Source organism: Bos grunniens, chromosome 18, assembly GCF_055505025.1.
Source record: "Bos grunniens cultivar Pamir isolate PY7600 chromosome 18, Bosgru_T2T1.0, whole genome shotgun sequence".
Taxonomy (NCBI): domain Eukaryota; kingdom Metazoa; phylum Chordata; class Mammalia; order Artiodactyla; family Bovidae; genus Bos; species Bos grunniens.
Window position 1 is genome coordinate 50,850,896 of NC_141182.1, and position 26,100 is coordinate 50,876,995.

Below are 26,100 nucleotides of genomic sequence, written 5' to 3' on the forward strand. Positions count from 1 at the left end.
TTCACTCTCCTCTTTAACTTTCATCAAGAGGCTCTTTAGTTTTTCTTTGCTTTCTGCCATAAGGGTGGTGTCATCTGCATATCTGAGGTTATTGATATTTCTCCCGGCAATCTTGATTCCAGCTTCTGCTTCTTCCAGCCCAGCATTTCTCATGATGTGACTTTAGCAAGAATTGTGTACATTTCAGGATTGATTATGATTAAATATAAGTTAATTAAGTAAATAACTTTTATTATTAATAGTAAGCTGCAACAATTCTGGAATTTGGTTTTCTCTCTCTGTTAACAGAATAAACTTTTTCTGGAATACGAGCTGCCTTGGAGAACAGATGGTAAGTCTCTTTCTCTAGCTAACTCCGAGTGTTCCAGAGGAACTGTGAGGCATCTCAGAGGGGAATATTAGATTAACTAGCATCACTGGTATGTTAAACACCATGGGGAGCATTATCAAGTGAATGAGAAGCCTTCTCAGGTTATACTGGGATGGATATTATTATTAGAGTTTTGCAAAAAAAAAAAAAATATGGAATTCCTACGAACGTGGTAGGTCCCAATGTCATAATTAGGACATACCAGGGCATACCAAGTTCTGCTACCAAGTCATAATTCTGGTTATTGTAACCAAGTTTCTTAACCCATTACATTGTGCTCAGTTGTGTCACCATATCTTTCAGTCTTTAAGTCAGTCACACATAGTTATTATATATATATAATATATATATATATAAGTACATAGTTATTGTACTTGGATGGTTTTGCAAAAGGTCTTCATCTCCAAGAAGATTCATAGCAGAGACCATTTTGATGAGCACTGATGTCTGATCAGTTTCACACTATACCAGGCAACTAACTGGATAAGATATTTTAAAATCCCAATTAAAAAACCCTGCTGGTATTATAAAAGTGTTTAACAAAAGATGAAATACTGAGTCAACTTGTAAATATAGTTTTAAAGTTTATGGGGGTTTTTTTGCTCTGAAATATTATTGATCTGTTGGCTTTCTAGATAAAGCCCAGCCCTTCCCCTCAAGCTACTAATGATTGACAGCAATTGAATAAATGCCCTCTGTGAGTAAAACAGAAATATGTTACTTTTCTCTTGCTTGGTTTCTCAGAAGTTAGAGATGCTTAACTCTGAGCAGCCTTATCAGGTAAATAAAAATGACCGTCTCATGACATTTGCAATAATCTTCATATGTCGGGGCCCTTATGAAGAGAGAAATTGGCAAGCAAAATCAAATGACAGGATTTGGGCCTGGACTTCCTGAGGTTAGAATGGTGTTGGTTCCTTGTCTTCTGGAATTCAGTCTGAGACTCTTTTTTGTACCTATGGTTTTATGATTTACTTATTTAGGCATTCTTGGAAGCTGGTCTTTGATGTAGCACATAGGCTCTTCATTGCTAGTAAGGCTTTCTCTGGTTGCAACACTAATTCTGAGCGAGACAATTCAAGCTCTAGCCTCACAGCAAGGACCACTGGGACATGACGTATTTATCAGATGGAAACACTCGAAAACTCATCTTGCTTGTGGCCCTCTATAATAGGAGGACTCTTTTGAAAAATATCACAAATCATTAATCATTATTCTCATTGTAATATGCTTTCATATTTTGCAAATGTTTGTCCAGGGGCTAGGATAAAGTGATCAAAGAGAGAAATAATATTTCCTTAACACAAACTGTTGATGCTAACAAAGCTTGGTACTTGAGATTATTTCCAGCTCTTGTGTCCTTTCCTCAAATCAGATAGGTTGACTCCCCTTGGAATTGTAGCCCAGAAGGAACTTACGAGGCCTTCGTAGATCCCCACCCACGTGCACCTGCCTTTGATCTATGAAAAACAACTTTAGTCAAGAATGTCTTTAATCATAGCAGTGAGAAAATACAGAAATAAAGGAAACTGTCAAAGAAGTCAAAATAATAATATCGTAGCAATTAAACAAACTCATGGACTGCTAGTTCTGCCTCAAGGGCTATCGATAATATTCGGAGCCAGGACCTTTGACCCCTTTTACAGAATCTGAAACCTCTGCCAGATGGAAGAAGCCCACAAGCAGGAAGACCTGAGACCGCCTGGAACCACAAGGGTGATGCTGCTGCTCCCCGAGACCTCATCACAGACCCAACAGAAGAGCGTCCTCGAGTTGATCAGGCTCTGCTCCTTGAACAATGTAAGACTCCTCAAACCCCTCCAGGACCAGACACATGGCCTTTCCTTTATTTTAATATTTTATTTATTTATCTATTTATTTGGCTGCCTTGGTTCTGATTTGCAGATGTAGGATAGTCCCTACATCTGATGGGATCTTGCTTGTAGCGCAAAGACTCACCAGCTGTGGGGCGAGGGCTCAGCTGCTCCTGGACTGTGAGATCTTAGATTCCCCACCAGGGATCGAACCCACGTCCACTGCATTTCAAGGTGGACTCTAAACCACTGGACCCCCAGGGAAGTCCCAGGACACAGTCTTGAGGGCAATTTGCCTGTTTGGTCCCCCTTGTGTGGCAAAGCAGTAAAGCTAGTTTTTCCATTTCACTTAAAACTATCTCTCTCAGATGTAACCTGGCCCCAGTACACGGAGGCCCAATTTTGGCAAGGAGATCTGGAGGGAAACCAGAAGCAATTGGAAGAACAGGGTCCTTGGGGCAGGAAGGCTGAGGGACCTGAATCCCAGCGGGGTGGAAGGCTGTGAGGTGCCAAACGGGACATTCCGGAGGGGAGCCCTGAGGACGCGTCCTGTGGGCAGCAGGGACGGCACCCGCGCCGACCGGCTCCTGATCTCAGCGGAGGGGCCAAAGGAACCCGGGCAGCCCCGAGAGGAGTCAGGGGCGCAGGGCTCGGGTGCCAGTCTTCTAGGGACAGAATAGGGTCAGAACAGAGGGAAGGAGAAGCTCTGCGCCACAGAGGAGCCCCCGGAGTGTGAGGACTGCCCTGGAGGGGAAGCGTGTGGACGACGGTGTGGACTCCAAGAAGCTCCGTGCTTCCCAAGGCGGGGCCCAGGAGGCTGGCGGTTCCAATAGCGCTGGATGCACCTGAGGCCTCTATTTGCCTCAAGGAGGGAAACTGGGAATGCAGCCCCGTCCCTCCCCCATCAGAGTTACTCCTCACCCTGACTTTCCCCCCCATCCTTCAGGGCAGTGCCCCTCTCTTCACCCCCTGCCCCCTAAACTCGTCTGCCATCACCGGCATTTCTAGATTCTTCTGGGCTCTGCACACTCCTAGGCCTGCCCCATCCTCGATTCTCTGCCCCTGCCCGCTCTCCAGGTTCTAGATTTCAGACACGCTGGGACCTGGGCTGCAGTGCTTCCACGTGGACACACATCTTGAGCCACAGACAAGAAGGAAACGACAAGGGACTAAAAATAACTCTACATACATGAACAGCTGGGGCAAATGATGCACGAGATAAAAAAAGGAAAAAGATCAAAACTCCAGTCACCCCTTCAGAGCTGGAGAACTAAAGAGGGACCTGGACGTGATGCCTGCACAGAGCACCACCAAGGGGCTGGGCAGACCTGGCAGTCAGCCCTCCGGCCCAATGCTGGACCCAGCCTGCCCTCACCCCACTTAATGGACCAGATTTCCCACACGCACCCCTACACCCCCTCACCCCCCAGGAGCAAACAAGGCAACTTGTCACTTGATTCCCTTCCTGATGCACCCAGAGCCCCAATAAAACCTTGTCTGAATTTCCTGTCCGGCCTCTTATCAATGTCTATTGACTGAGGATTCCAAGAACCCTGGTGGGTAACATCCCCTTCCGGCTCTGCACACTCCTAAGTCAACACACTCCTCCCTTTCCTCCCTCCCCGCTCCCTGTGTTCTAGACTCTTCTGTCCTCGGTGCCATCCCCTCCCTGGACTCTGAATCTGTTTTGCCTCCACTGTGGTCTCAGTTTGGTTCACCTACTCACACATCTCAGCATCTCTCAAACTTGGCTGATGCATGACTTTGACTTCAAGGTGGGCATTCACTTTCCTACAGAGCTTCTCCAGATGCTGCAGGCCCCACCCAGACTCCCTCTAAGAGAAATCCTGCCCTTCTCAGCCTGGTCCCAGCTGGAGCCTGGAAAGCCTGCCCTCTGTCCCACACTCTAGATCCCACCCCAAGACCTCTCACCATTGGCCTCCCTCACTTCCCCTGGGCTCGAGTCCAGCAACCCTTTACTCACACACCCAGGCTCAACTCAGTTCGTATTAAATTCTAAAATTATTTCATTGACAATTTTGAAAGGCACTTTCCATTTACAGCTCTTACAACATATTGCCTATATTCCCATGTTGTACGCTCCATCCTTGAAGCTGTCTTAGGGCTTCTCAGGTGGCACTAATGTTCAGGAATCTGCCTGCCAATGCAGGACACATAGGAGACACGGGATCGATCCCTGGGTAGGGGAGATCGCCTGCAGAAGGAAATGGCAACCCAATCCCAGTATTCTTGCCTGGAAAATTCCATGGACAGGGGAGCCTGTCTTCCTCCCAGCAGTTGGTACCTCCCCCTCCCCATATTTAAGCTCCTGCCCTCCCACCAGAAACCACTAGTTTCAAAATATCCTTCTGCTGCTTTTTTTGTTATATCCACTACTGGCCAGGAAAGTAGTGTATACAACAATTTTTTTTTTTGTTATATCCACTACAAGAAAACAGTATAAAAGTATAAAAACTTTTTTCTTATATCCACTTCATGTACCGTCAAGAAAGTTCTGTATATAGAAACAAAGTGTTACTTTGTGCCACTTTGTTGGATACTGTGCTGTAATCCAACAGCACAGTAAGGAGTAGCCAAAACACAGCCTCTAGGAGATGGAGACTTCCCATATGTCTGTCAGAGCAAGTAAATTCAGGACCTAGACTAAAAGGAACAGAAACGCTCACTTTTTCGGCATGGAGACACTGATTTATTTAACCTCCAAGACAGACCATCCACCAAAATGTCCATCAATAAAGAAATAAAGGGTAACTGGTCCATCTATATACTGGAATACACTCAGCCATCAAAAAAACCGAAGGAAAGAAGGCCATTGGCAGCAGCTGAAATGGACCCACAGATGATCATAAGTAAGTGAAAGACAAATATCCTAAGCTATCACTTCTAGATGGAATCTCAACATGGATACAATAAACTTCTTGACAAAACATAAACAGCCTCCCAGACTTAGAAACAGTCCTTATGGTTACCAAAAAATGAAAGTTTGGGGGCAGGGAGAAATTAGGAACATGAAAATAACAGATACACTACTGTTTATAAAATAACCTACAAGGACCCACTGCAAAGCACAAGGAACCCTACTCAACATTCTGTAATGACCTACATGGGGAACGAAACTGAAAAAGAACATATAAGGCATGTGTGAATTATTCAAGTTGCTGTACACCTAAAAAAAAACACCCACCACAGTGTAAACTATCTATATATTCCAATTCAAAATAAGTGGCAAAAATAGAAAGACCAAAAAAAAAACAAAACAAAACTGAAGAGTCTATTCTGCTCAGGCCTTGGGACCTGGGCTGATGTCACATCCCTGGAGCCTGAGTAGACTTGGGTCCCCAGACTGGACTGTCGTGGAGCTGAGGGTCTGGTAAGGGTGTGCCAGGCAATGAGCCCCTCACTGTGACAGACATGAACTTCCTTTTCCCCTCTGTATGAGCCCACAGTCTCCAGATCCAGGCGGGTCCTCCTGCAGCAGAACCAGCCATAGTGCCCCCAAAGGATGGTGGAGCCTCTGGACTGGAAGAATTTTGCAAAGTCCCCTGGGCTCTGCGTCTCCTGGTGGTGGGGTTGGGGTTCCCACCTCCAGCTTCCTTCCTTAGCGTCACCCCACCTGTGGATGACACCCCCTTCTGCAGAGTGGTGTTGCGACTGGGATCTGTCTTGGGAATGGAGGGTAAGGGGGAGGAAGTAAGGAGACACAAGTCTTAAGCATAGCCGCTCTCACTGACAACCCAGAAACAGGACTTGTCCTAAGGCTCTGGTTGCCCAGGTACCCAGCGTTGGGCATGAAGAAATGCTGCCACCTTGTGGCCATTTCCCACAACAACCGCTTGAAAGCCGGGGCTGATGGCTATTCACAAGCCTGCCCTTAAGAAATGCCCTGGGGTAAATCACCGGAAAAGAATTCAAAACAGGGCGGATCTTCAAAAAGCTAATTGCAAGAGGTAAGTTGTACTCACAGTGTAGAAGATAAACAGGGACCTGGAGAGATACTCAACATCACAAATTATAAAGAACTGCAAATCAGTACTCGAATAAGGTTTCACCCTACACTGGTCAGAATGACCATCATCAAAATGTCTATTCTCCCAGTGTTTATTGCAGCACATGGAAGCAACCTAGATGTCCACGGATAAAGAAGTTGTGGTATGTATATACAATGGAATAATAATACTCAGCTATAAAAAGGAAAAAAGTTGAGTCAGTTCTAGTGAGGTAGCTGAACGTGCTGCTGCTGATGCTAAGTCGCTTCAGTCATGTCCAAGTCTGTGTGACCCCATAGACGGCAGCCCACCAGGCTCCCCCGTCCCTAGGATTCTCCGGGCAAGAACACTGGAGTGGGTTGCCATTTCCTTCTCCAATGCGTGAAAGTGAAAAGTGAAAGTGAAGTCCCTCAGTCGAACCTAGAGCCTGTCATACAGAGTGAAGAGAACAACAAATATTGTATATTAATGATATATATGGAATCTAGAAAAACGGTATTGATGAACCTGTTTTCAGGAAGGAATGCAGACACAGATATAGAGAAGGGACTGGGGGACTAGGGAAGGAAAGAGTGGGGTGGATGGAGAAAGTTGCATCGACATAGATACACAGCCGAGTCTCAGACAGACAGCCTGAGAAGGTGCTAGACAGTACAGGGAGCCTGCCTGGCGCTCTGTGATGAGCCAGAGGGTTGGGATGGGGTGGGGGGAGAGTCTCGAGGGATGGGATACATGGATATAACTATAATTATGACTGATTGACATTGTTGCATGGCAGAAACCAACATGACATTGTTAAGCACTTTTCCTCCAATTAAAAAATAAAAAATTTTTAAAAAGATTTTATGCTAAGTCACTTCAGTCATGTCCAACTCTTTGTAACCCCATGGACTACACAGTCCATGGAATTCTCCAGGCCAGAGTACTGGAGTGGGTAACCTTTCCCTTCTGCAGGGGATCTTTGCAAGCCAGGGATCAAACCCACGTCTCCAGCATTGCAGACGGATTCTTTAGTAGCTGAGCCACAAGGAAAGCCCAAGAATACTGGAGTGGGTAGCCTATCTATTCGCCAGTGGATCTTCCTGGACCTAATTAAGCTGAAAAATTTTGCACAACAAAGGAAAACACCGACTAGAGGGCAATGACATATGAATGGGAGAAAATAGGTACAGATCATGTAGGAGTCACTGATATGAGGACCTGACAAAATAAGCAAGGTGGCGTGTGCAACCAAAAGCAGCAGACTCACTGATAGTTTGAATGACTAGTGGTTTCTAGTGTGAGGGCAGGGGCTTCAGTACGGGGGAGGAGGAGTGGGAGGTACAAACTGTTGGGAGGAAGACAGGCTCCCCTGTCCGTGGAATTTTCCAGGCAAGAATACTGGGATTGGGTTGCCATTTCCTTCTGCAGGCGATCTCCCCTACCCAGGGATCGATCCCGTGTCTCCTGTGTGTCCTGCATTGGCAGGCGGATTCCTGAACATTAGTGCCACCTGAGAAGCCCTAAGAAAACTTCAAGGATGGAGCATACAACATGGGAATATAGGCAATATGTTGTAAGAGCTGTAAATAGAAGGTGGCTTTCAAAATTGTCAATGAAATAACTTACTTTTAGAATTTAAAACAAAAGAAGAGAGTTGAGCCTGGGTGTGTGAGTAAAGGGTCACTGGACTCGAGCCCAGGGGAAGTGAGGGACGCCAATGATGAGAGGTCTTGGGGTGGGGTCTAGAGTGTGGGACAGAGGGCAGGCTTTCCAGGCTCCAGCTGGGACCAGGCTGAGAAGGGCAGGATTTCTCTTAGAGGGGGTCTGGGTGGGGGCTGCAGCATCTGGAGAAGCTCTGTAGGAAAGCGAATGCCCACCTTGGAAGTCGAAGTCATGCTTCAACCGAGTTTGAGAGATGCTGAGATGTGTGAGTAGGTGAACCAAACTGAGACCAGAGTGGAGGCAAAACAGATCCAGGGTCCAGGGAAGGGATGTCACGAGGACAGAAGCATCTAGAACACAGGGAGCGGGGAGGGAGGAAAAGGAGGAGGGTGTTGACCTAGGAGTGTGCAGAGCCTGAAGGGTATGATACCCACCAGGGTTCTAGGAATCCTAAGTCAATAGACACTGATAAGAGGCCAGACAGGATATTCAGACAAGGTTTTATTGGAGCTCTGGCTGCATCAGGAAGGGAGTCAAACAGGTGACAAGTTGCCTTGTCTGCTTCTGGGGGATAAGGAGGTGTCGGGGCGCGTGTGGGAAATCTGGTACATTAAGTGGGGTGAGGGCAGGCTGGGTCCAGCGTTGGGCTGGAGGACTGACTGCCAGGTCTGCCCAGCCTCTTGGTGATGCTCTGTGCAGGCATCACGTCCAAGACCCCATCTTTGCTCTCCAGCTCTGAAGGGGTGACTGGAGTTTTGATCTTTTTTCTTTTTTTATCTCGTGCATCGTTTGCCCAAGCTGTTCAGGTATGTAGAAGTATATTGAGTCCCTTGTCGTTTCCTTGTTGTCTGTGGCTCGGGAAGATGTGTGTCCACGCGGAAGCACTGCAGCCCAGGTCCCAGCGTGTCTGAAATCTAGAACCTGGAGAGCGGGGAGGGGCAGAGAATCGAGGATGGGGCAGGCCTAGGACTGTGCAGAGCCCAGCGGAATCTAGAAAAGCCGGGGATGGGGGATGAGTTTAGGGGGCAGGGGGTGGAGAGAGGGGCACTGCCCTGAGGGATGGGAGGGGAAAGTCAGGGTGAGGAGTAACTCTGGTGGGGGAGGGGCGGGGCTGCATTCCCAGTTTCCCTCCTTGAGGCAAATAGGGGCCTCAGGTGCATCCGGCACTGTTGGAACCGCCAGCCTCCTGAGGAGCCCCGCCTTGCGAAGCACAGAGCTTCTTGGAGTCCACACCGTGGTCCACAAGCTTCCCCTCGGGGTGATCCTTAAACTCCGGGGACTCCTCCGTGGCACAGAGCTTCTCCTTCCCTCTGTTCTGACCCTATTCTGTCCCTTGAAGACTGGCGCCCGGGCCCTGTGCCCCTGACTCCTCTCGCGGCCGCCCGGGTTCCTCTGGCCCCTCCGCTGAGATCAGGAGCCCGTCTGTGCGGGCGCCGCCCCTGCTGCCCACAGGACGCCTCCTCAGGGCTCCCCTCCGGAATGTCCCGTTTGGCACCTCACAGCCTTCCACCCCGCTGGGATTCAGGTCCCTCAGCCCTCCTACCCCCAGGACCCTGTTCTTCTAATTGCTCCTGGCTTCCCTGCAGATCTCCTTGCCAAAACTGGGCCTCTGTGTACTGGGGCCAGATTTCATCTGAGAGAGAGAGTTTTTAAGTGAAATGGAAAAACTAACTTAACTGCTTTGCCACACACAGGGGACCAAGCAGGCTAATGCCCTCAAGACTGTGTCCTGGGACTTCCGTGGTGGTCCAGTGGTTTAGAGTCCACCTTGAAATGCAGTGGACGTGGGTTCGATTCCTGGTGGGGAATCTAAGATCTCACAGCCCAGGAGCAGCTGAGCCTTCGCCCCACAGCTGGTGAGGCTTTGCGCTACAAGCAAGATCCCATCAGAGGTAGGGGCTATCCCGCATCTGCAAATGAGAACCAAGGCAGCCAAATAAATAGATAAATAAAATAAAATATTAAAATAAATAAAAGGCCGTGTGTCTGGTGGAGGGTTTTGAGGAGTCTTATAGTGTTCAAGGAGCAGAGCTTGATCAACTCGAGGATGCTCTTCTGTTGGGTCCGTGATGAGGTCTCGGGGAGCAGCACGATCACCCTTGTGGTTCCAGCCGGTCTCAGGTCTTCCTGCTTGTGGGCGGCATCGTTCACTTCTTCCATCTGGCAGAGGTTTCAGATTCTGTGAAAGGGGTCAAAGGTCCTGGCTCTGAATACTATCGATAGCCCTTGAGGCAGAACTAACAGTCCATGAGTTTGTTTAATAGCTATGATATTATTATTTTGACTTCTTTGACAGTTTCCTTTATTTCTGCATTTTCTCACTTCTATGATTAAAGGCATTCTTGACTAAAGTTGTTGTTCATAGAAGAAAGGCAGGTGCACATGGGTGGGGATCTACAAAGGCCTCATAAGTTCCTTCTGGGCTACAATTCCAAGGGGAGTCAACCTATCTGATTTGAGGAAAGGACACAAGAGCTGGAAATAATCTCAAGTACCAAGCTTTGTTAGCATCAACAGTTTGTGTTAAGGAAATATTATTTGTCTCTTTGATCACCTTGTCCTAGCCCCCGGACAAACATTTGCAAAATATGAAAGCATATTACAATGAGAATAATGATTAAGGATTTGCGATATTTTTCAAAAGGGTCCTCTTATTTTAGAGGACAACAAGCAAGATGAGTTTTCGAAGTGTTTCCATCTGATAAATATGCGGTGTCCCAGTGGTCCTTGCTGTGAGGCTAGAGCTTGAATGGCCTCACTCACAATTAGTGTTGCAACTAGAGAAAGCCCGCACTAGCAATGAAGAGCCTGCGTGCTACGTCAAAGACCAGCCTCCAAGAATGAGTAAATAAGTAAATCATAAAACCATATGTACAAAAAAGAGTCTCAGACTGAATTCCAGAAGACAAGGAACCAACACCATTCTAACCTCAGGAAGTCCAGGCCCAAATCCTGTCATTTGATTTTGCTTGCCGATTTCTCTCTTCATAAGGGCCCCCAAATATGAAGATTATTGCAAATGTCAGGAGACAGTCATTTTTATTTACCTGATAAGGCTGCTCAGAGTTAAGCATCTCTAACTTCTGGGGAAACCAAACGAGAGAAAAGTAACATATTTTCGTTTTACTCACAGAGGGCATTTATTCAATTGCTGTCAATCATTAGTAGCTTGCTGGGAAGGGCTGGGCTTTATCTAGAAAGCTAACGGATCAATGATATTTCAGAGCCAAAAAAAAAAAAAATAATAATAATAACCCATAAACTTTAAAACTATATTTACAAGTTGACTCAGTATTTCATCTTTTGTTAAATACTTTTATAATAGCAGCAGGTTTTTTAAATTGGGATTTTAAAATATCTTATCCAGTTAGCTGCCTGGTATAATGTAAACTGATCAGACATCACTGCTTGTCAAAATGCTCTCTCCTATGAATCTTGTTGGAGATGAAGACCTTTTGCAAAACCATCAGAGTACAATAACTATGTGTGACTGACTTAAAGACTGAAAGATATAGTGATACAACTGAGCAGAATGTAATGGGTTAAGAAACTTGGTTACAATAACCAGATTTATGACTTGGTAGTAAAACTTGGCATGCCCTGGTATGTCCTAATTATGACATTGGGACCTACCAGGTTTGTAGGAATTTCTTTTTTTTTTTTTTTTAGCAAATCTCTATTAATAATATCCATCCCAGTATAATCTGAGAAGGCTTCTCATTCACTTGATAATGCTTCCCATGGTGTTTAACATACCAGTGATGCTAGTTAATCTAATATTCCCCTCTGAGATGCCTCACAGTTCCTCTGGAACACTCGGAGTTAGCTAGAGAAAGAGACTTACCATCTGTTCTCCAAGGCAGCTCATATTCCAGGAAAATTGTGTTCTGTTAACAGAGAGAGAAAACCAAATTCCAGAATTGTTGCAGCTTACTATTAATAATAAAAGTCATTTACTCAATTAACTTATATTTAATCTTCATCAATCCTGAAATGTACGCAATTCTTGCTAAAGTCACATCATGAGAAAGCTGGGCTGGAAGAAGCAGAAGCTGGAATCAAGATTGCCGGGAGAAATATCAATAACCTCAGATATGCAGATGACACCACCCTTATGGCAGAAAGTGAAGAAAAACTAAAGAGCCTCTTGATGAAAGTGAAAGAAGAGAGTGAAAAAGTTGGCTTAAAACTCAACATTCAGAAAACTAAGATCATGACATCAGGTCCCATCACTTCATGGCAAATAGGTGGTGAAACAGTGGAAACAGTGGCTGACTTTATTTTTGGGGGGCTCCAGAATCACTGCAGATGGTGACTGCAGCCATGAAATTAAAAGATGCTTACTCCTTGGAAGGAAAGTTATGACCAACCTAGACAGCATATTAAAAAGCAGAGACATTACTTTGCCAACAGAGGTCCGTCTAGTCAAGCCTATGGTTTTTCCAGTGGTCATGTATGGATGTGAGAGTTGGACTGTGAAGAAGGCTGAGCGCCGAAGAATTGATGCTTTTGAACTGTGGTGTTGGAGAAGACTCTTGAGAGTCCCTTGGACTGCAAGGAGATCCAACCAGTCCATCCTAAAGGAGACCAGTCCTGGGTGTTCATTGGAAGGACTGATGCTGAGGCTGAAACTTCCATTTATTTTTAGTAGATATTGAATCATATCACATTAGCACAATCCCTTAAAACTGAAAATCAAAGAAATAGGCAATTTAATTTTTTTATCAACAGTATATTTTATAACGTATAAGACATGCATATCTTAGGGCACAGTTTTTCTTTTTGTCATACGAGATATATACTTAATAAATTCAAAAATGTTTAGTGTTTTTTCATAAAAGGAAAGGTAAGTAAACATAGACTTGTTCAGAACTCAATGTTTCACTGTTTTCTCTAAAATTGATTTACATTTTCAATGAATTCTCATCATTGAATTTAATTTAACAAAACTATAATGGTTTAAATTCCTGAGCGTCCAAAATACAAAGTGTAATTCTTTTCAAGAGCTTACCTAAAAGCTTATACACCATTTATCTCAGTTATTTATGACAGTTATCAGTGTGAGTGAACTTTCTTGCTGACAACTTTTGCCACAGGTATGACCTAGTGACTAGCGGTAGAACTAAGTACAGAAAAGAATGTTGGTGTCTCGTGTCTCCAGTAATCAGACACAGTTAACAAGCTAAACTGATGTCAGTACCACACAGAAACTTAATGTTGAACATTTCTCAGATTTTGTGACTCAGAAATACTCCATTTGTAAGTGCTTATTGTACTTTGAGTCAATGGAATAGAATTCATTTAGAAGTTAACCTCAGGAATGTTTTCTAAAGACAAAGACACACACGGAGACATACACACGAGCAGAGATCTGTTTCATCATTTTACTTTTCATGAATCAGGCACTGCAATTAAACTTGTCAGTTGATGAAAAACAGAGAGAACCGTCAAATGTTCACACTTGAGGTCAAAGGCGTCTTTTTCTTTCCTCCTTCCACCCATCTCCCGGCTCGGTTTCAGTTCTAAATAAGCCAAGGCTGAAACGCAGGCAATGTGGGCTGTGTTTGTATTAATACTTAGGGACATGGTGAGGCTTAACATCAACTTTTCTCCTAAGAATATCTTTGTTCTCTCAGGGTGAGTGTTCTAGAAAACTAAAGTGTGTCATCAAGCCACTCTCTCCATCTGCACATGCAAAAAGAACCAGTTCTGAAATTTCAAGAGTTTCATCTCAACCATTTTCCCCAAAGTCTAAAGAATATTGTGACTACATACTGTTAAATTCTTTTGTCCTTATTGATAGGTTTAAACGTGTAGGTTGACCAGTCATCTAAAATGTGTCCTACGAGGTTATCAGAGGGAATCAAAGGAGCATTTCCCATTTTTGATCAGACACCTACGAGCCAAATGCAAACCAGACCTCATTAGCTGGTGGAAACCTTATATGAGGGGGAAGACACCAGAAAGCATAAAGCTCAGAGTGGCTGTTTCCAATTCCCGCCAAGTCCATGACCTTAGTCCTTAGACCTCACAGGTGGGATTTCCAACATGAAAACTAATCAGACAGGCACTCAGTTTTCCCCAGATGGAAACAAATGTTCCTCAGATGGACATGTTGAAGGAGCCTTGGATACACAGCGGGGGACTCACCCAGACGCTGGTCGAGATGTCTCGATGTCCCAGACGTTGTCTTTCTCCTTCCTCAAAATAATTCCTTGGGGCAGCAAAATTCAAGCTGGTATGGGCTGGAAGAAGACAGGAACATCCTTGAGGCGAAGGTGGCCTCCCCACCCTCTAGGGCGGCCCTTCCTCTTCCCTCCTCTACCGCCTTGGTGTCCCCACTGCCTGCTTGGTGGACCGAGTATGACTGGGGCTCAGCCTTCTTGACACGGGTCCTCGGGGATCAGGCCTCTGAAGGAATCTTCCCAGCGTTCCAACCTTCTGGAAAGAGGCTGCGTGGAGGAAAAATCTAGAGAGTGTGATGGAGCCAGGGGACACCCAGGGGGGGTTACCCCTAAGCCAACCCCACACGGGACTCCAAATTTGTTACCCAAATTCGGCCTCTGCACACCAAGGCAGAGTGGAGTCTGTAAGAAAGAAGTTTGGGTGAAGTAGAAAGAAAGAGCTTTACTGCTTTGCTAGGAAAAATGGGCCACATTGGCCTAGTGCCCCCAGAGCCGTGAGTGCCAGCCTGGAGTGGGTATGTGGAGTCTTTAGTGTTTATGGAGCCATGGCTGGTGTTGAGGCAGTGGGGAGGCCGCAGCATCAACCTTCTTGTTCCAGCCAGTCTGGGGTCTACCTGCTGTGGACAGCAGTTCACTTGTTCAGCCTGGTGGGGGTTTCGGTAACTGCAAAATAGCTCACACATAAGGCACAGAACATTACCAAGAGACCTTGAGGAAGAAAAGTCCTTGACTTTGTGTGATGGCTCCAGTATTATTATTTTGTCTTGTTTGACATTTTCCCCTTCAGGATTTTCTCACTGCTCTGATGAAATTTATTCTTTGTTTTCCCCCATCCTCGCCAGAACGCATGAGGGATCTTTGTTCCCCGACCTGGATCCTACCTTCAGCCCATGAATTTGACTGGTGGAGTCTTAGCCACCAGACCACCAGGGAAGCCCCTAAATGGATTATTTGGTGAAAGATTTCCTACAGACAAAAGGCTGGTGGAGGACTTGACTGGGGTTTCTTCTGGGAAAGCCTCAGTGGGTCCTGCTTGGTTACAATCTGGCCCTTCCCTGGTCTTCCCCTGCCTGGCGTCTCAGCCCTCCAGGAGAAGGAAGTCGGCACAGAAACAGGCAGGAGGCCACAGGAGAGTTCAGATGCTCTTTATTTCTTTAGGGAGAAGTGTACACGTTGTCAGGGTGGCTGAGCGGTAAAGAATATGCCTGCAGTGCAGCACATGATGGGCACTTGAGTCTGGTCTCTGGATGCGTAAGATCCCCTGGAGTAGGAAATGGCACGCCACTACAGTATTTTTGCCTGGAAACCCCATGGGCATTGGAGCCTGGGGGGCCACAGTCCAAAGGGTCGCAAAGAACCACTGAACAGGCACACAGGCAGGAAGGTAACATTCGTGCGGTGCCGGTAACAGCAAACTTTCGGTTTCTATATTTGTCCTGGTTCTTACAGTGGAGGAACCAATACAGGAAGGCAAGCTGGTAATCTTTGTCTCCTGAACACTGTTACCATCGTATCAGTGATGTCTCTCCAGGTTCAAATCAGTCTTGTTGGTTAGGCAGGCACATTTGGAATGTGTAAATCATAAATCTTGATCACAAAGATCCCACAAAAATAAATCTTTTAACATAAAAACGTGTAAGATTTCGCAAAAATAGCATAGATACTGAAGTGGTAGATAAATAGAGATTAAACCGTAAAGACTTCAGGTCGTTTGTGACCAAACATTGCCTTAAATATATACAAGGTCTTCTTCTGTAAAGAACTCAGGCCCAGCTGGTTCCATGCCACGGAACCTATCTTTTGTAGGGCCCATCCCACCAAACATTTGACTAGGTGTTTAAGCAGCCGTTTGAAGGGCGTCCGGGCCTGCTCCATTCTATATAATTGTAATTTATCTTCTACAAATTTACTTATTTTCTCTGTGAGAACATCAGCAAGTGTATTTTGAAGAGTTTCCATTAGCTTGGTCTTGGTGAAAGAAATCAATGTCTCCATGCCAAAACACTGAGCTTCTCTGAGTGTGTCTGTTCCCCTTAGTCCAAGTCCTCTATTTATTTGCTCTCAAATCCTGCACTTTTTATCAGACAAACTAGGCTACTTTTGTAGCTCTTTTTAGCATGCAAAAAAAAAAGGCTCTAAAGGGCAGCTGGAAATCCCCACTTCAGCAAGTCCCCAGTTCAGGAAGTCCTCAGTTAGAGTGCATTTCTCACTGTGCTCTTAAATATGTTCACCAAGATTTAAATGTTCAACCATCTGTTGAGTGTTACTACAACTACCCTAGCTTTACTTCCCTGTGACTCATTGTGGTCACTGTGACTCATTGTGGTCCTTGCCGTAAGGGTGTTTATTGCAGACGTAAGTTTAGAGCCTCATATGTGCCTCCTCTTGTCTCTTGTCTGTCATAGGCCTTTTTTAGTCCCTGTGTTACTTCTTGTGCCCAGTCTCATTTTCTCTTCATGGTCCTGCCAGGAGTTTGCTTTAATGCAACCATCTCTGACTTTGTTCATTCTTTCTAATACATATTAATGAGACACTGAGTAATTTGATTTGGCTTTTCTTTCTTTTTTCCCTTAAAGTGTTCTTCTTTTCCCCCTATTCTTCTTCTTCTTTTTTTTTAAAATTGTATTTGAGTACTGTTGATTTACAAGTTTGTCTTAGTTTGAGGGGTAAAGTAAAGGGAATCAGTTTTACATATATACACTCTTTTGAGATTCTTTTCCCACATAGCTGATTATGCAGCATGGAATAGAGTTCCTTGTGCTATACAGCAGGTCCTTATTCATTATCTATTTTATATACAGTAGTGTGCACTTGTCGGCCCCAATCTTCCCATTACTTTCTCCTTCCCCACCTCCCTTTTGTAACCATAAGATTTGTTTTTCACATCTGTAACTCTTTCTGTATTGCAGATGAGTTCATCTGTTCCCATTTTGCAATGTCCAAATGAACATGTTTTAGTGCCTTGAGAAATTGTAAAGCACCTCTGTCAAACAAGGTTTGGCGTATTCTTTAAATACATTTTTTAAAATGTTCTGTTTAAAGTGAGATTCCGTAAAAAGAAGAACCTCATCTCTTTTGTGGGTGAAACTCCTTTGAAATTGCAAAAGTGGCTCTTTTTCCATGTGCTATTAGAGAAAGGAGGCTTGACACACACTTTTTTTTTTTTAAGAACACTGACCCTGAGAGAACAAAAATATTCTTAGGAGAAAAGTTGATGGTCAGCTTTATCTTCTCTGCGTCCGATGAGGCTTAGCATTAACTTTTGAAGTTCAGAAACACCTGCCCTACTTTTGTTTTTTTGTGACTCAGTTTGCCTTCAGTTCACATTTGTTGGTGTGACTTCATATCTTCCTTGACAAGTACTTGCAATAAACATGCTCACAATACCCTCCTATTCTGTTGTCTGTCATCGTTTCCCTTTTTGTTCCTAGCACTGCTTATCGTGACCAGTCTCATTGTCTCTTTATCATCCTGGCCGAAGTTTGCCCTTACAGAACTATCCCTGACGTTGATTCTTTAGGGCATTTTCACAGACACTGAATGTTTTCCTTTGACCTTTATTTTCTTTGTCCTTTAAATTTTTGTTATTTTTCTTACTTCTTTATTTTTTTGAGCTGAAGAAAGTAACATCGTTTTTTATTTGATTCAAACCCATTTTCATATACAAAGCTAATTTATTATATACAAAATAAATGCATATTCTTAAAAACTGTTAGAATACACATTTCCAAAGGACGAAAAAAATGTGGATTTTCCCATTATTATCTTCAATCATGCTACACAGAAACAAATCAAACATTAGCTCATATACACACACTAAAAATGTTTAAAACAGCATTCAATGCATCAGAACAAAACATACATATTATATATGCAATTTTAAAAGGATGAGAAAGAGAAGAATGGATTGCACCAGATGAACAGTACCTCCATTAAAATAGGCATCCCTCATAGCTCAGTTGGTAGAGAATCCACCTGCAATGCAGGAGACCCCGGTTCAATTCCTGAGTCAGGAAGATCCACTGGAGAAGGGACAGGCTACCCACTCCAATATTCTTGGGCTTCCCTTGTGGCTCAACTGGTAAAGAATCTGCCTACAATGCAGGAGACCTGGGTTAGATCCATGGGTCGGGAAGATCCCCTGGAGAAGCGAAAGGCTATCCACTCCAGTATTTTGGCCTGGAGAATTCCATAGACTATATGGGGTCGCAAAGAGTCAGACAGGACTGAGCGACTTTCACTTTTCATTAAAATGAGAATACTAATAAAAATTATTTACACATATTTATTAAGTCTGATACTACCTCAACTTTAAAAATTTTTTGGGAGAGAGGCATACAAGTATTCATTGAATCACAGTGGGGTCGCAAAGAGTCGGACACGACTGAGCGACTGAACTGAACTGAACTGAACTGAAGGCTTAATATTCTCTCTTTTGTTGCCAGTTGCAGTAGAACAAATGAGAAGGAACACTTTATGATAACTACCTAATTTTTTGAATTCCTTGAATATTTAAGTAGCGGCACGATTTACAAGAATTTTTTTTAAAGAAATAATTCCAAATTTTCATCTATCTTCCTCTAAATTTACTGTGTGCTTACAAGTATACACACACACACACACACACATGCATTCCAGTCACTGTCACCTCTATGATAACACCTGACATAATTATATGACATAATCACTAACATAATCATATGTGTTCAGTATTTTTCTGACCTAATGAAGTCACTTCCATAGCTATGCATCCGAAAGAAAATCATAATCATATGACATAATCACTGACATAATCATATGTGTTCAATATTTTCTGTCTTAATGAAGTCACTTCCATAGCTATGCATCCGATAGAAAATCACTGCCTAGATCTCTGATTATTTTTTCTTAATATTTTTTTCTCCAAGTCTAGAGAAAACTCATGATATTAAAAGATGCTTGCTCTTTGGAGAATCCCAGGGACAGGGGAGCCTGGTGGGCTGCCATCTATGGGGTTGCACAGAGTCGAACACGACTGAAGCGACTTAGCAGCAGCCGCAGCAGCAGCTCTTTGCAAGAAAAGCTATGACAAACGTAGACAGCATATTAAAAAGCAGAGACATTACGCAGACAAAGGTCCATCTAGTCAAAGCTATGGTTTTTCCAGTAGTCACGTATGGATGTGAGAGTTGGACCATAAAGAAAGCTGAGCGCTGAAGAATTGATGCTTTTCAACTGTGGTGTTAGAGAAGACTCTTGAGAGTCCCTTGAACAGCCAAGAGATCAAAATCAGTCAATCCTAAAGGAAATCAACCCAGAATATTCATCAGAGGGACTGATGCTGAAGCTGAAGCTGTAATACTTTGGCCACCTGATGTGAAGAACTAACTCATTGGAAAAGACCCTGATTATGGGAAAGATTGAGGGCAGGAGGAGAAGGGGATGACAGAGGATGAGACGTTTGGATGGCATCACTGACTCGATGGACATGAGTTTGAGCAAGCTCTGGGAGTTGGTGATGGACAGGGAGGCCTGGTGTGCTGCAATCCAGGGGTCGCAGAGTCAGACACGACTGAGTGACTGAATAGAACTGATAGAAAAGCAAACAGCTGGAGGAAGAAAAGCCATCCCTATTATGAATTTCTGAAGAGAACAGACCAGCCATATGATTTTCTGTAAAGCTAACTATAAAACAGTAGCCACCCAAAAATTTTGGAGACGGTATTTATGAATAATAAAGACCAGTAAAATGCACAATAGGAAAAAAAATAAAAGACCAGTAAGATGCACTGTAATATGCCATAATTTTGGAAGAAATTTAGAAACCATTATAAATAAAATCCCGAAGGAATAAAGTTATTCTCCTTAATCCCTATATAAGAAACTAAGAGGTTGAAAGTTTTTCATTTAAGTCTGACAACTGACATCTCCTTATCAGAACTACTCTCTAAATTGTTTGTTGATTAATATAATTTTCCATTCTAAAGAGTAAAACGTGTCTATAGTGTTTTTGTTCATTTTGTCTCTAAGTCATGTTGGACTGTTTGTGACCCCATGGACTGTAGCCCACCAGGCTCCTCTGTCCATGAAATTCTCCAGGCCAGAATACTGTACTCAGACACAATTAAAAAAAAAAAAAGAAGAAGAATAGGGGGAAAAGAAGAACACTTTAAGGGAAAAAAGAAAGAAAAGCCAAATCAAATTACTCAGTGTCTCATTAATATGTATTAGAAAGAATGAACAAAGTCAGAGATGGTTGCATTAAAGCAAACTCCTGGCAGGACCATGAAGAGAAAATGAGACTGGGCACAAGAAGTAACACAGGGACTAAAAAAGGCCTATGACAGACAAGAGACAAGAGGAGGCACATATGAGGCTCTAAACTTACGTCTGCAATAAACACCCTTACGGCAAGGACCACAATGAGTCACAGTGACCACAATGAGTCACAGGGAAGTAAAGCTAGGGTAGTTGTAGTAACACTCAACAGATGGTTGAACATTTAAATCTTGGTGAACATATTTAAGAGCACAGTGAGAAATGCACTCTAACTGAGGACTTCCTGAACTGGGGACTTGCTGAAGTGGGGATTTCCAGCTGCCCTTTAGAGCCTTTTTTTTTTGCATGCTAAAAAGAGCTACAAAAGTAGCCTAGTTTGTCTGATAAAAAGTGCAGGATTTGAGAGCAAATAAATAGAGGACTTGGACTAAGGGGAACAGACACACTCAGAGAAGCTCAGTGTTTTGGCATGGAGACATTGATTTCTTTCACCAAGACCAAGCTAATGGAAACTCTTCAAAATACACTTGCTGATGTTCTCACAGAGAAAATAAGTAAATTTGTAGAAGATAAATTACAATTATATAGAATGGAGCAGGCCCGGACGCCCTTCAAACGGCTGCTTAAACACCTAGTCAAATGTTTGGTGGGATGGGCCCTACAAAAGATAGGTTCCGTGGCATGGAACCAGCTGGGCCTGAGTTCTTTACAGAAGAAGACCTTGTATATATTTAAGGCAATGTTTGGTCACAAACGACCTGAAGTCTTTACGGTTTAATCTCTATTTATCTACCACTTCAGTATCTATGCTATTTTTGCGAAATCTTACACGTTTTTATGTTAAAAGATTTATTTTTGTGGGATCTTTGTGATCAAGATTTATGATTTACACATTCCAAATGTGCCTGCCTAACCAACAAGACTGATTTGAACCTGGAGAGACATCACTGATACGATGGTAACAGTGTTCAGGAGACAAAGATTACCAGCTTGCCTTCCTGTATTGGTTCCTCCACTGTAAGAACCAGGACAAATATAGAAACCGAAAGTTTGCTGTTACCGGCACCGCACGAATGTTACCTTCCTGCCTGTGTGCCTGTTCAGTGGTTCTTTGCGACCCTTTGGACTGTGGCCCCCCAGGCTCCAATGCCCATGGGGTTTCCAGGCAAAAATACTGTAGTGGCGTGCCATTTCCTACTCCAGGGGATCTTACGCATCCAGAGACCAGACTCAAGTGCCCATCATGTGCTGCACTGCAGGCATATTCTTTACCGCTCAGCCACCCTGACAACGTGTACACTTCTCCCTAAAGAAATAAAGAGCATCTGAACTCTCCTGTGGCCTCCTGCCTGTTTCTGTGCCGACTTCCTTCTCCTGGAGGGCTGAGACGCCAGGCAGGGGAAGACCAGGGAAGGGCCAGATTGTAACCAAGCAGGACCCACTGAGGCTTTCCCAGAAGAAACCCCAGTCAAGTCCTCCACCAGCCTTTTGTCTGTAGGAAATCTTTCACCAAATAATCCATTTAGGGGCTTCCCTGGTGGTCTGGTGGCTAAGACTCCACCAGTCAAATTCATGGGCTGAAGGTAGGATCCAGGTCGGGGAACAAAGATCCCTCATGCGTTCTGGCGAGGATGGGGGAAAACAAAGAATAAATTTCATCAGAGCAGTGAGAAAATCCTGAAGGGGAAAATGTCAAACAAGACAAAATAATAATACTGGAGCCATCACACAAAGTCAAGGACTTTTCTTCCTCAAGGTCTCTTGGTAATGTTCTGTGCCTTATGTGTGAGCTATTTTGCAGTTACCGAAACCCCCACCAGGCTGAACAAGTGAACTGCTGTCCACAGCAGGTAGACCCCAGACTGGCTGGAACAAGAAGGTTGATGCTGCGGCCTCCCCACTGCCTCAACACCAGCCATGGCTCCATAAACACTAAAGACTCCACATACCCACTCCAGGCTGGCACTCACGGCTCTGGGGGCACTAGGCCAATGTGGCCCATTTTTCCTAGCAAAGCAGTAAAGCTCTTTCTTTCTACTTCACCCAAACTTCTTTCTTACAGACTCCACTCTGCCTTGGTGTGCAGAGGCCGAATTTGGGTAACAAATTTGGAGTCCCGTGTGGGGTTGGCTTAGGGGTAACCCCCCCTGGGTGTCCCCTGGCTCCATCACACTCTCTAGATTTTTCCTCCACGCAGCCTCTTTCCAGAAGGTTGGAACGCTGGGAAGATTCCTTCAGAGGCCTGATCCCCGAGGACCCGTGTCAAGAAGGCTGAGCCCCAGTCATACTCGGTCCACCAAGCAGGCAGTGGGGACACCAAGGCGGTAGAGGAGGGAAGAGGAAGGGCCGCCCTAGAGGGTGGGGAGGCCACCTTCGCCTCAAGGATGTTCCTGTCTTCTTCCAGCCCATACCAGCTTGAATTTTGCTGCCCCAAGGAATTATTTTGAGGAAGGAGAAAGACAACGTCTGGGACATCGAGACATCTCGACCAGCGTCTGGGTGAGTCCCCCGCTGTGTATCCAAGGCTCCTTCAACATGTCCATCTGAGGAACATTTGTTTCCATCTGGGGAAAACTGAGTGCCTGTCTGATTAGTTTTCATGTTGGAAATCCCACCTGTGAGGTCTAAGGACTAAGGTCATGGACTTGGCGGGAATTGGAAACAGCCACTCTGAGCTTTATGCTTTCTGGTGTCTTCCCCCTCATATAAGGTTTCCACCAGCTAATGAGGTCTGGTTTGCATTTGGCTCGTAGGTGTCTGATCAAAAATGGGAAATGCTCCTTTGATTCCCTCTGATAACCTCGTAGGACACATTTTAGATGACTGGTCAACCTACACGTTTAAACCTATCAATAAGGACAAAAGAATTTAACAGTATGTAGTCACAATATTCTTTAGACTTTGGGGAAAATGGTTGAGATGAAACTCTTGAAATTTCAGAACTGGTTCTTTTTGCATGTGCAGATGGAGAGAGTGGCTTGATGACACACTTTAGTTTTCTAGAACACTCACCCTGAGAGAACAAAGATATTCTTAGGAGAAAAGTTGATGTTAAGCCTCACCATGTCCCTAAGTATTAATACAAACACAGCCCACATTGCCTGCGTTTCAGCCTTGGCTTATTTAGAACTGAAACCGAGCCGGGAGATGGGTGGAAGGAGGAAAGAAAAAGACGCCTTTGACCTCAAGTGTGAACATTTGACGGTTCTCTCTGTTTTTCATCAACTGACAAGTTTAATTGCAGTGCCTGATTCATGAAAAGTAAAATGATGAAACAGATCTCTGCTCGTGTGTATGTCTCCGTGTGTGTCTTTGTCTTTAGAAAACATTCCTGAGGTTAACTTCTAAATGAATTCTATTCCATTGACTCAAAGTACAATAAGCACTTACAAATGGAGTATTTCTGAGTCACAAAATCTGAGAAATGTTCAACATTAAGTTTCTGTGTGGTACTGACATCAGTTTAGCTTGTTAACTGTGTCTGATTACTGGAGACACGAGACACCAACATTCTTTTCTGTACTTAGTTCTACCGCTAGTCACTAGGTCATACCTGTGGCAAAAGTTGTCAGCAAGAAAGTTCACTCACACTGATAACTGTCATAAATAACTGAGATAAATGGTGTATAAGCTTTTAGGTAAGCTCTTGAAAAGAATTACACTTTGTATTTTGGACGCTCAGGAATTTAAACCATTATAGTTTTGTTAAATTAAATTCAATGATGAGAATTCATTGAAAATGTAAATCAATTTTAGAGAAAACAGTGAAACATTGAGTTCTGAACAAGTCTATGTTTACTTACCTTTCCTTTTATGAAAAAACACTAAACATTTTTGAATTTATTAAGTATATATCTCGTATGACAAAAAGAAAAACTGTGCCCTAAGATATGCATGTCTTATACGTTATAAAATATACTGTTGATAAAAAAATTAAATTGCCTATTTCTTTGATTTTCAGTTTTAAGGGATTGTGCTAATGTGATATGATTCAATATCTACTAAAAATAAATGGAAGTTTCAGCCTCAGCATCAGTCCTTCCAATGAACACCCAGGACTGGTCTCCTTTAGGATGGACTGGTTGGATCTCCTTGCAGTCCAAGGGACTCTCAAGAGTCTTCTCCAACACCACAGTTCAAAAGCATCAATTCTTCGGCGCTCAGCCTTCTTCACAGTCCAACTCTCACATCCATACATGACCACTGGAAAAACCATAGGCTTGACTAGACGGACCTCTGTTGGCAAAGTAATGTCTCTGCTTTTTAATATGCTGTCTAGGTTGGTCATAACTTTCCTTCCAAGGAGTAAGCATCTTTTAATTTCATGGCTGCAGTCACCATCTGCAGTGATTCTGGAGCCCCCCAAAAATAAAGTCAGCCACTGTTTCCACTGTTTCACCACCTATTTGCCATGAAGTGATGGGACCTGATGTCATGATCTTAGTTTTCTGAATGTTGAGTTTTAAGCCAACTTTTTCACTCTCTTCTTTCACTTTCATCAAGAGGCTCTTTAGTTTTTCTTCACTTTCTGCCATAAGGGTGGTGTCATCTGCATATCTGAGGTTATTGATATTTCTCCCGGCAATCTTGATTCCAGCTTCTGCTTCTTCCAGCCCAGCTTTCTCATGATGTGACTTTAGCAAGAATTGCGTACATTTCAGGATTGATGAAGATTAAATATAAGTTAATTGAGTAAATGACTTTTATTATTAATAGTAAGCTGCAACAATTCTGGAATTTGGTTTTCTCTCTCTGTTAACAGAACACAATTTTCCTGGAATATGAGCTGCCTTGGAGAACAGATGGTAAGTCTCTTTCTCTAGCTAACTCCGAGTGTTCCAGAGGAACTGTGAGGCATCTCAGAGGGGAATATTAGATTAACTAGCATCACTGGTATGTTAAACACCATGGGAAGCATTATCAAGTGAATGAGAAGCCTTCTCAGATTATACTGGGATGGATATTATTAATAGAGATTTGCTAAAAAAAAAAAAAAAAGAAATTCCTACAAACCTGGTAGGTCCCAATGTCATAATTAGGACATACCAGGGCATGCCAAGTTTTACTACCAAGTCATAAATCTGGTTATTGTAACCAAGTTTCTTAACCCATTACATTCTGCTCAGTTGTATCACTATATCTTTCAGTCTTTAAGTCAGTCACACATAGTTATTGTACTCTGATGGTTTTGCAAAAGGTCTTCATCTCCAACAAGATTCATAGGAGAGAGCATTTTGACAAGCAGTGATGTCTGATCAGTTTACATTATACCAGGCAGCTAACTGGATAAGATATTTTAAAATCCCAATTTAAAAAACCTGCTGCTATTATAAAAGTATTTAACAAAAGATGAAATACTGAGTCAACTTGTAAATATAGTTTTAAAGTTTATGGGTTATTATTATTATTTTTTTTTTTTTTGGCTCTGAAATATCATTGATCCGTTAGCTTTCTAGATAAAGCCCAGCCCTTCCCAGCAAGCTACTAATGATTGACAGCAATTGAATAAATGCCCTCTGTGAGTAAAACGAAAATATGTTACTTTTCTCTCGTTTGGTTTCCCCAGAAGTTAGAGATGCTTAACTCTGAGCAGCCTTATCAGGTAAATAAAAATGACTGTCTCCTGACATTTGCAATAATCTTCATATTTGGGGGCCCTTATGAAGAGAGAAATCGGCAAGCAAAATCAAATGACAGGATTTGGGCCTGGACTTCCTGAGGTTAGAATGGTGTTGGTTCCTTGTCTTCTGGAATTCAGTCTGAGACTCTTTTTTGTACATATGGTTTTATGATTTACTTATTTACTCATTCTTGGAGGCTGG

General features: G+C 43.6%; 2 long non-coding RNA genes across 58 annotated transcripts in view; one reads left to right on the forward strand and one right to left on the reverse strand.

Moving 5' to 3' along the window:
* Positions 1-8,316: 8,316 nt before the first annotated feature.
* Positions 8,317-20,458, reverse strand: LOC147353912 (uncharacterized). 9 transcript variants are annotated; one of them, XR_015146100.1, is made up of 6 exons: positions 14,178-15,107; positions 13,986-14,080; positions 11,680-11,722; positions 10,883-10,918; positions 9,513-10,014; positions 8,317-8,825 (listed from the first exon to the last, which is right to left on the reverse strand). It is a non-coding gene; the product is annotated as an uncharacterized LOC147353912 (long non-coding RNA). The 9 variants fall into 9 exon arrangements; XR_015146101.1 differs by lacking the exon at positions 10,883-10,918 and adding exons at positions 10,967-11,036; positions 12,238-12,523 and having other exon boundaries at positions 8,317-10,014; positions 13,986-20,458; XR_015146102.1 differs by lacking the exon at positions 10,883-10,918 and having other exon boundaries at positions 8,317-8,756; positions 14,178-15,096.
* Positions 20,459-20,541: 83 nt separating this feature from the next.
* LOC147353913 (uncharacterized) overlaps positions 20,542-26,100 on the forward strand; it is a 61,532-nt gene continuing 55,973 nt past the window's right edge. For 11 of the 49 annotated variants that reach the window (XR_015146080.1, XR_015146064.1, XR_015146075.1 and 8 more), the window contains exons 1-2: positions 20,543-22,777; positions 25,041-25,083. This is a non-coding gene — a long non-coding RNA (uncharacterized LOC147353913). Of the gene's footprint in view, positions 22,778-24,239; positions 24,526-25,040; positions 25,084-26,100 lie in introns of all 49 variants that reach the window. The other 38 variants (XR_015146088.1, XR_015146079.1, XR_015146084.1 and 35 more) reach the window with 18 other exon arrangements.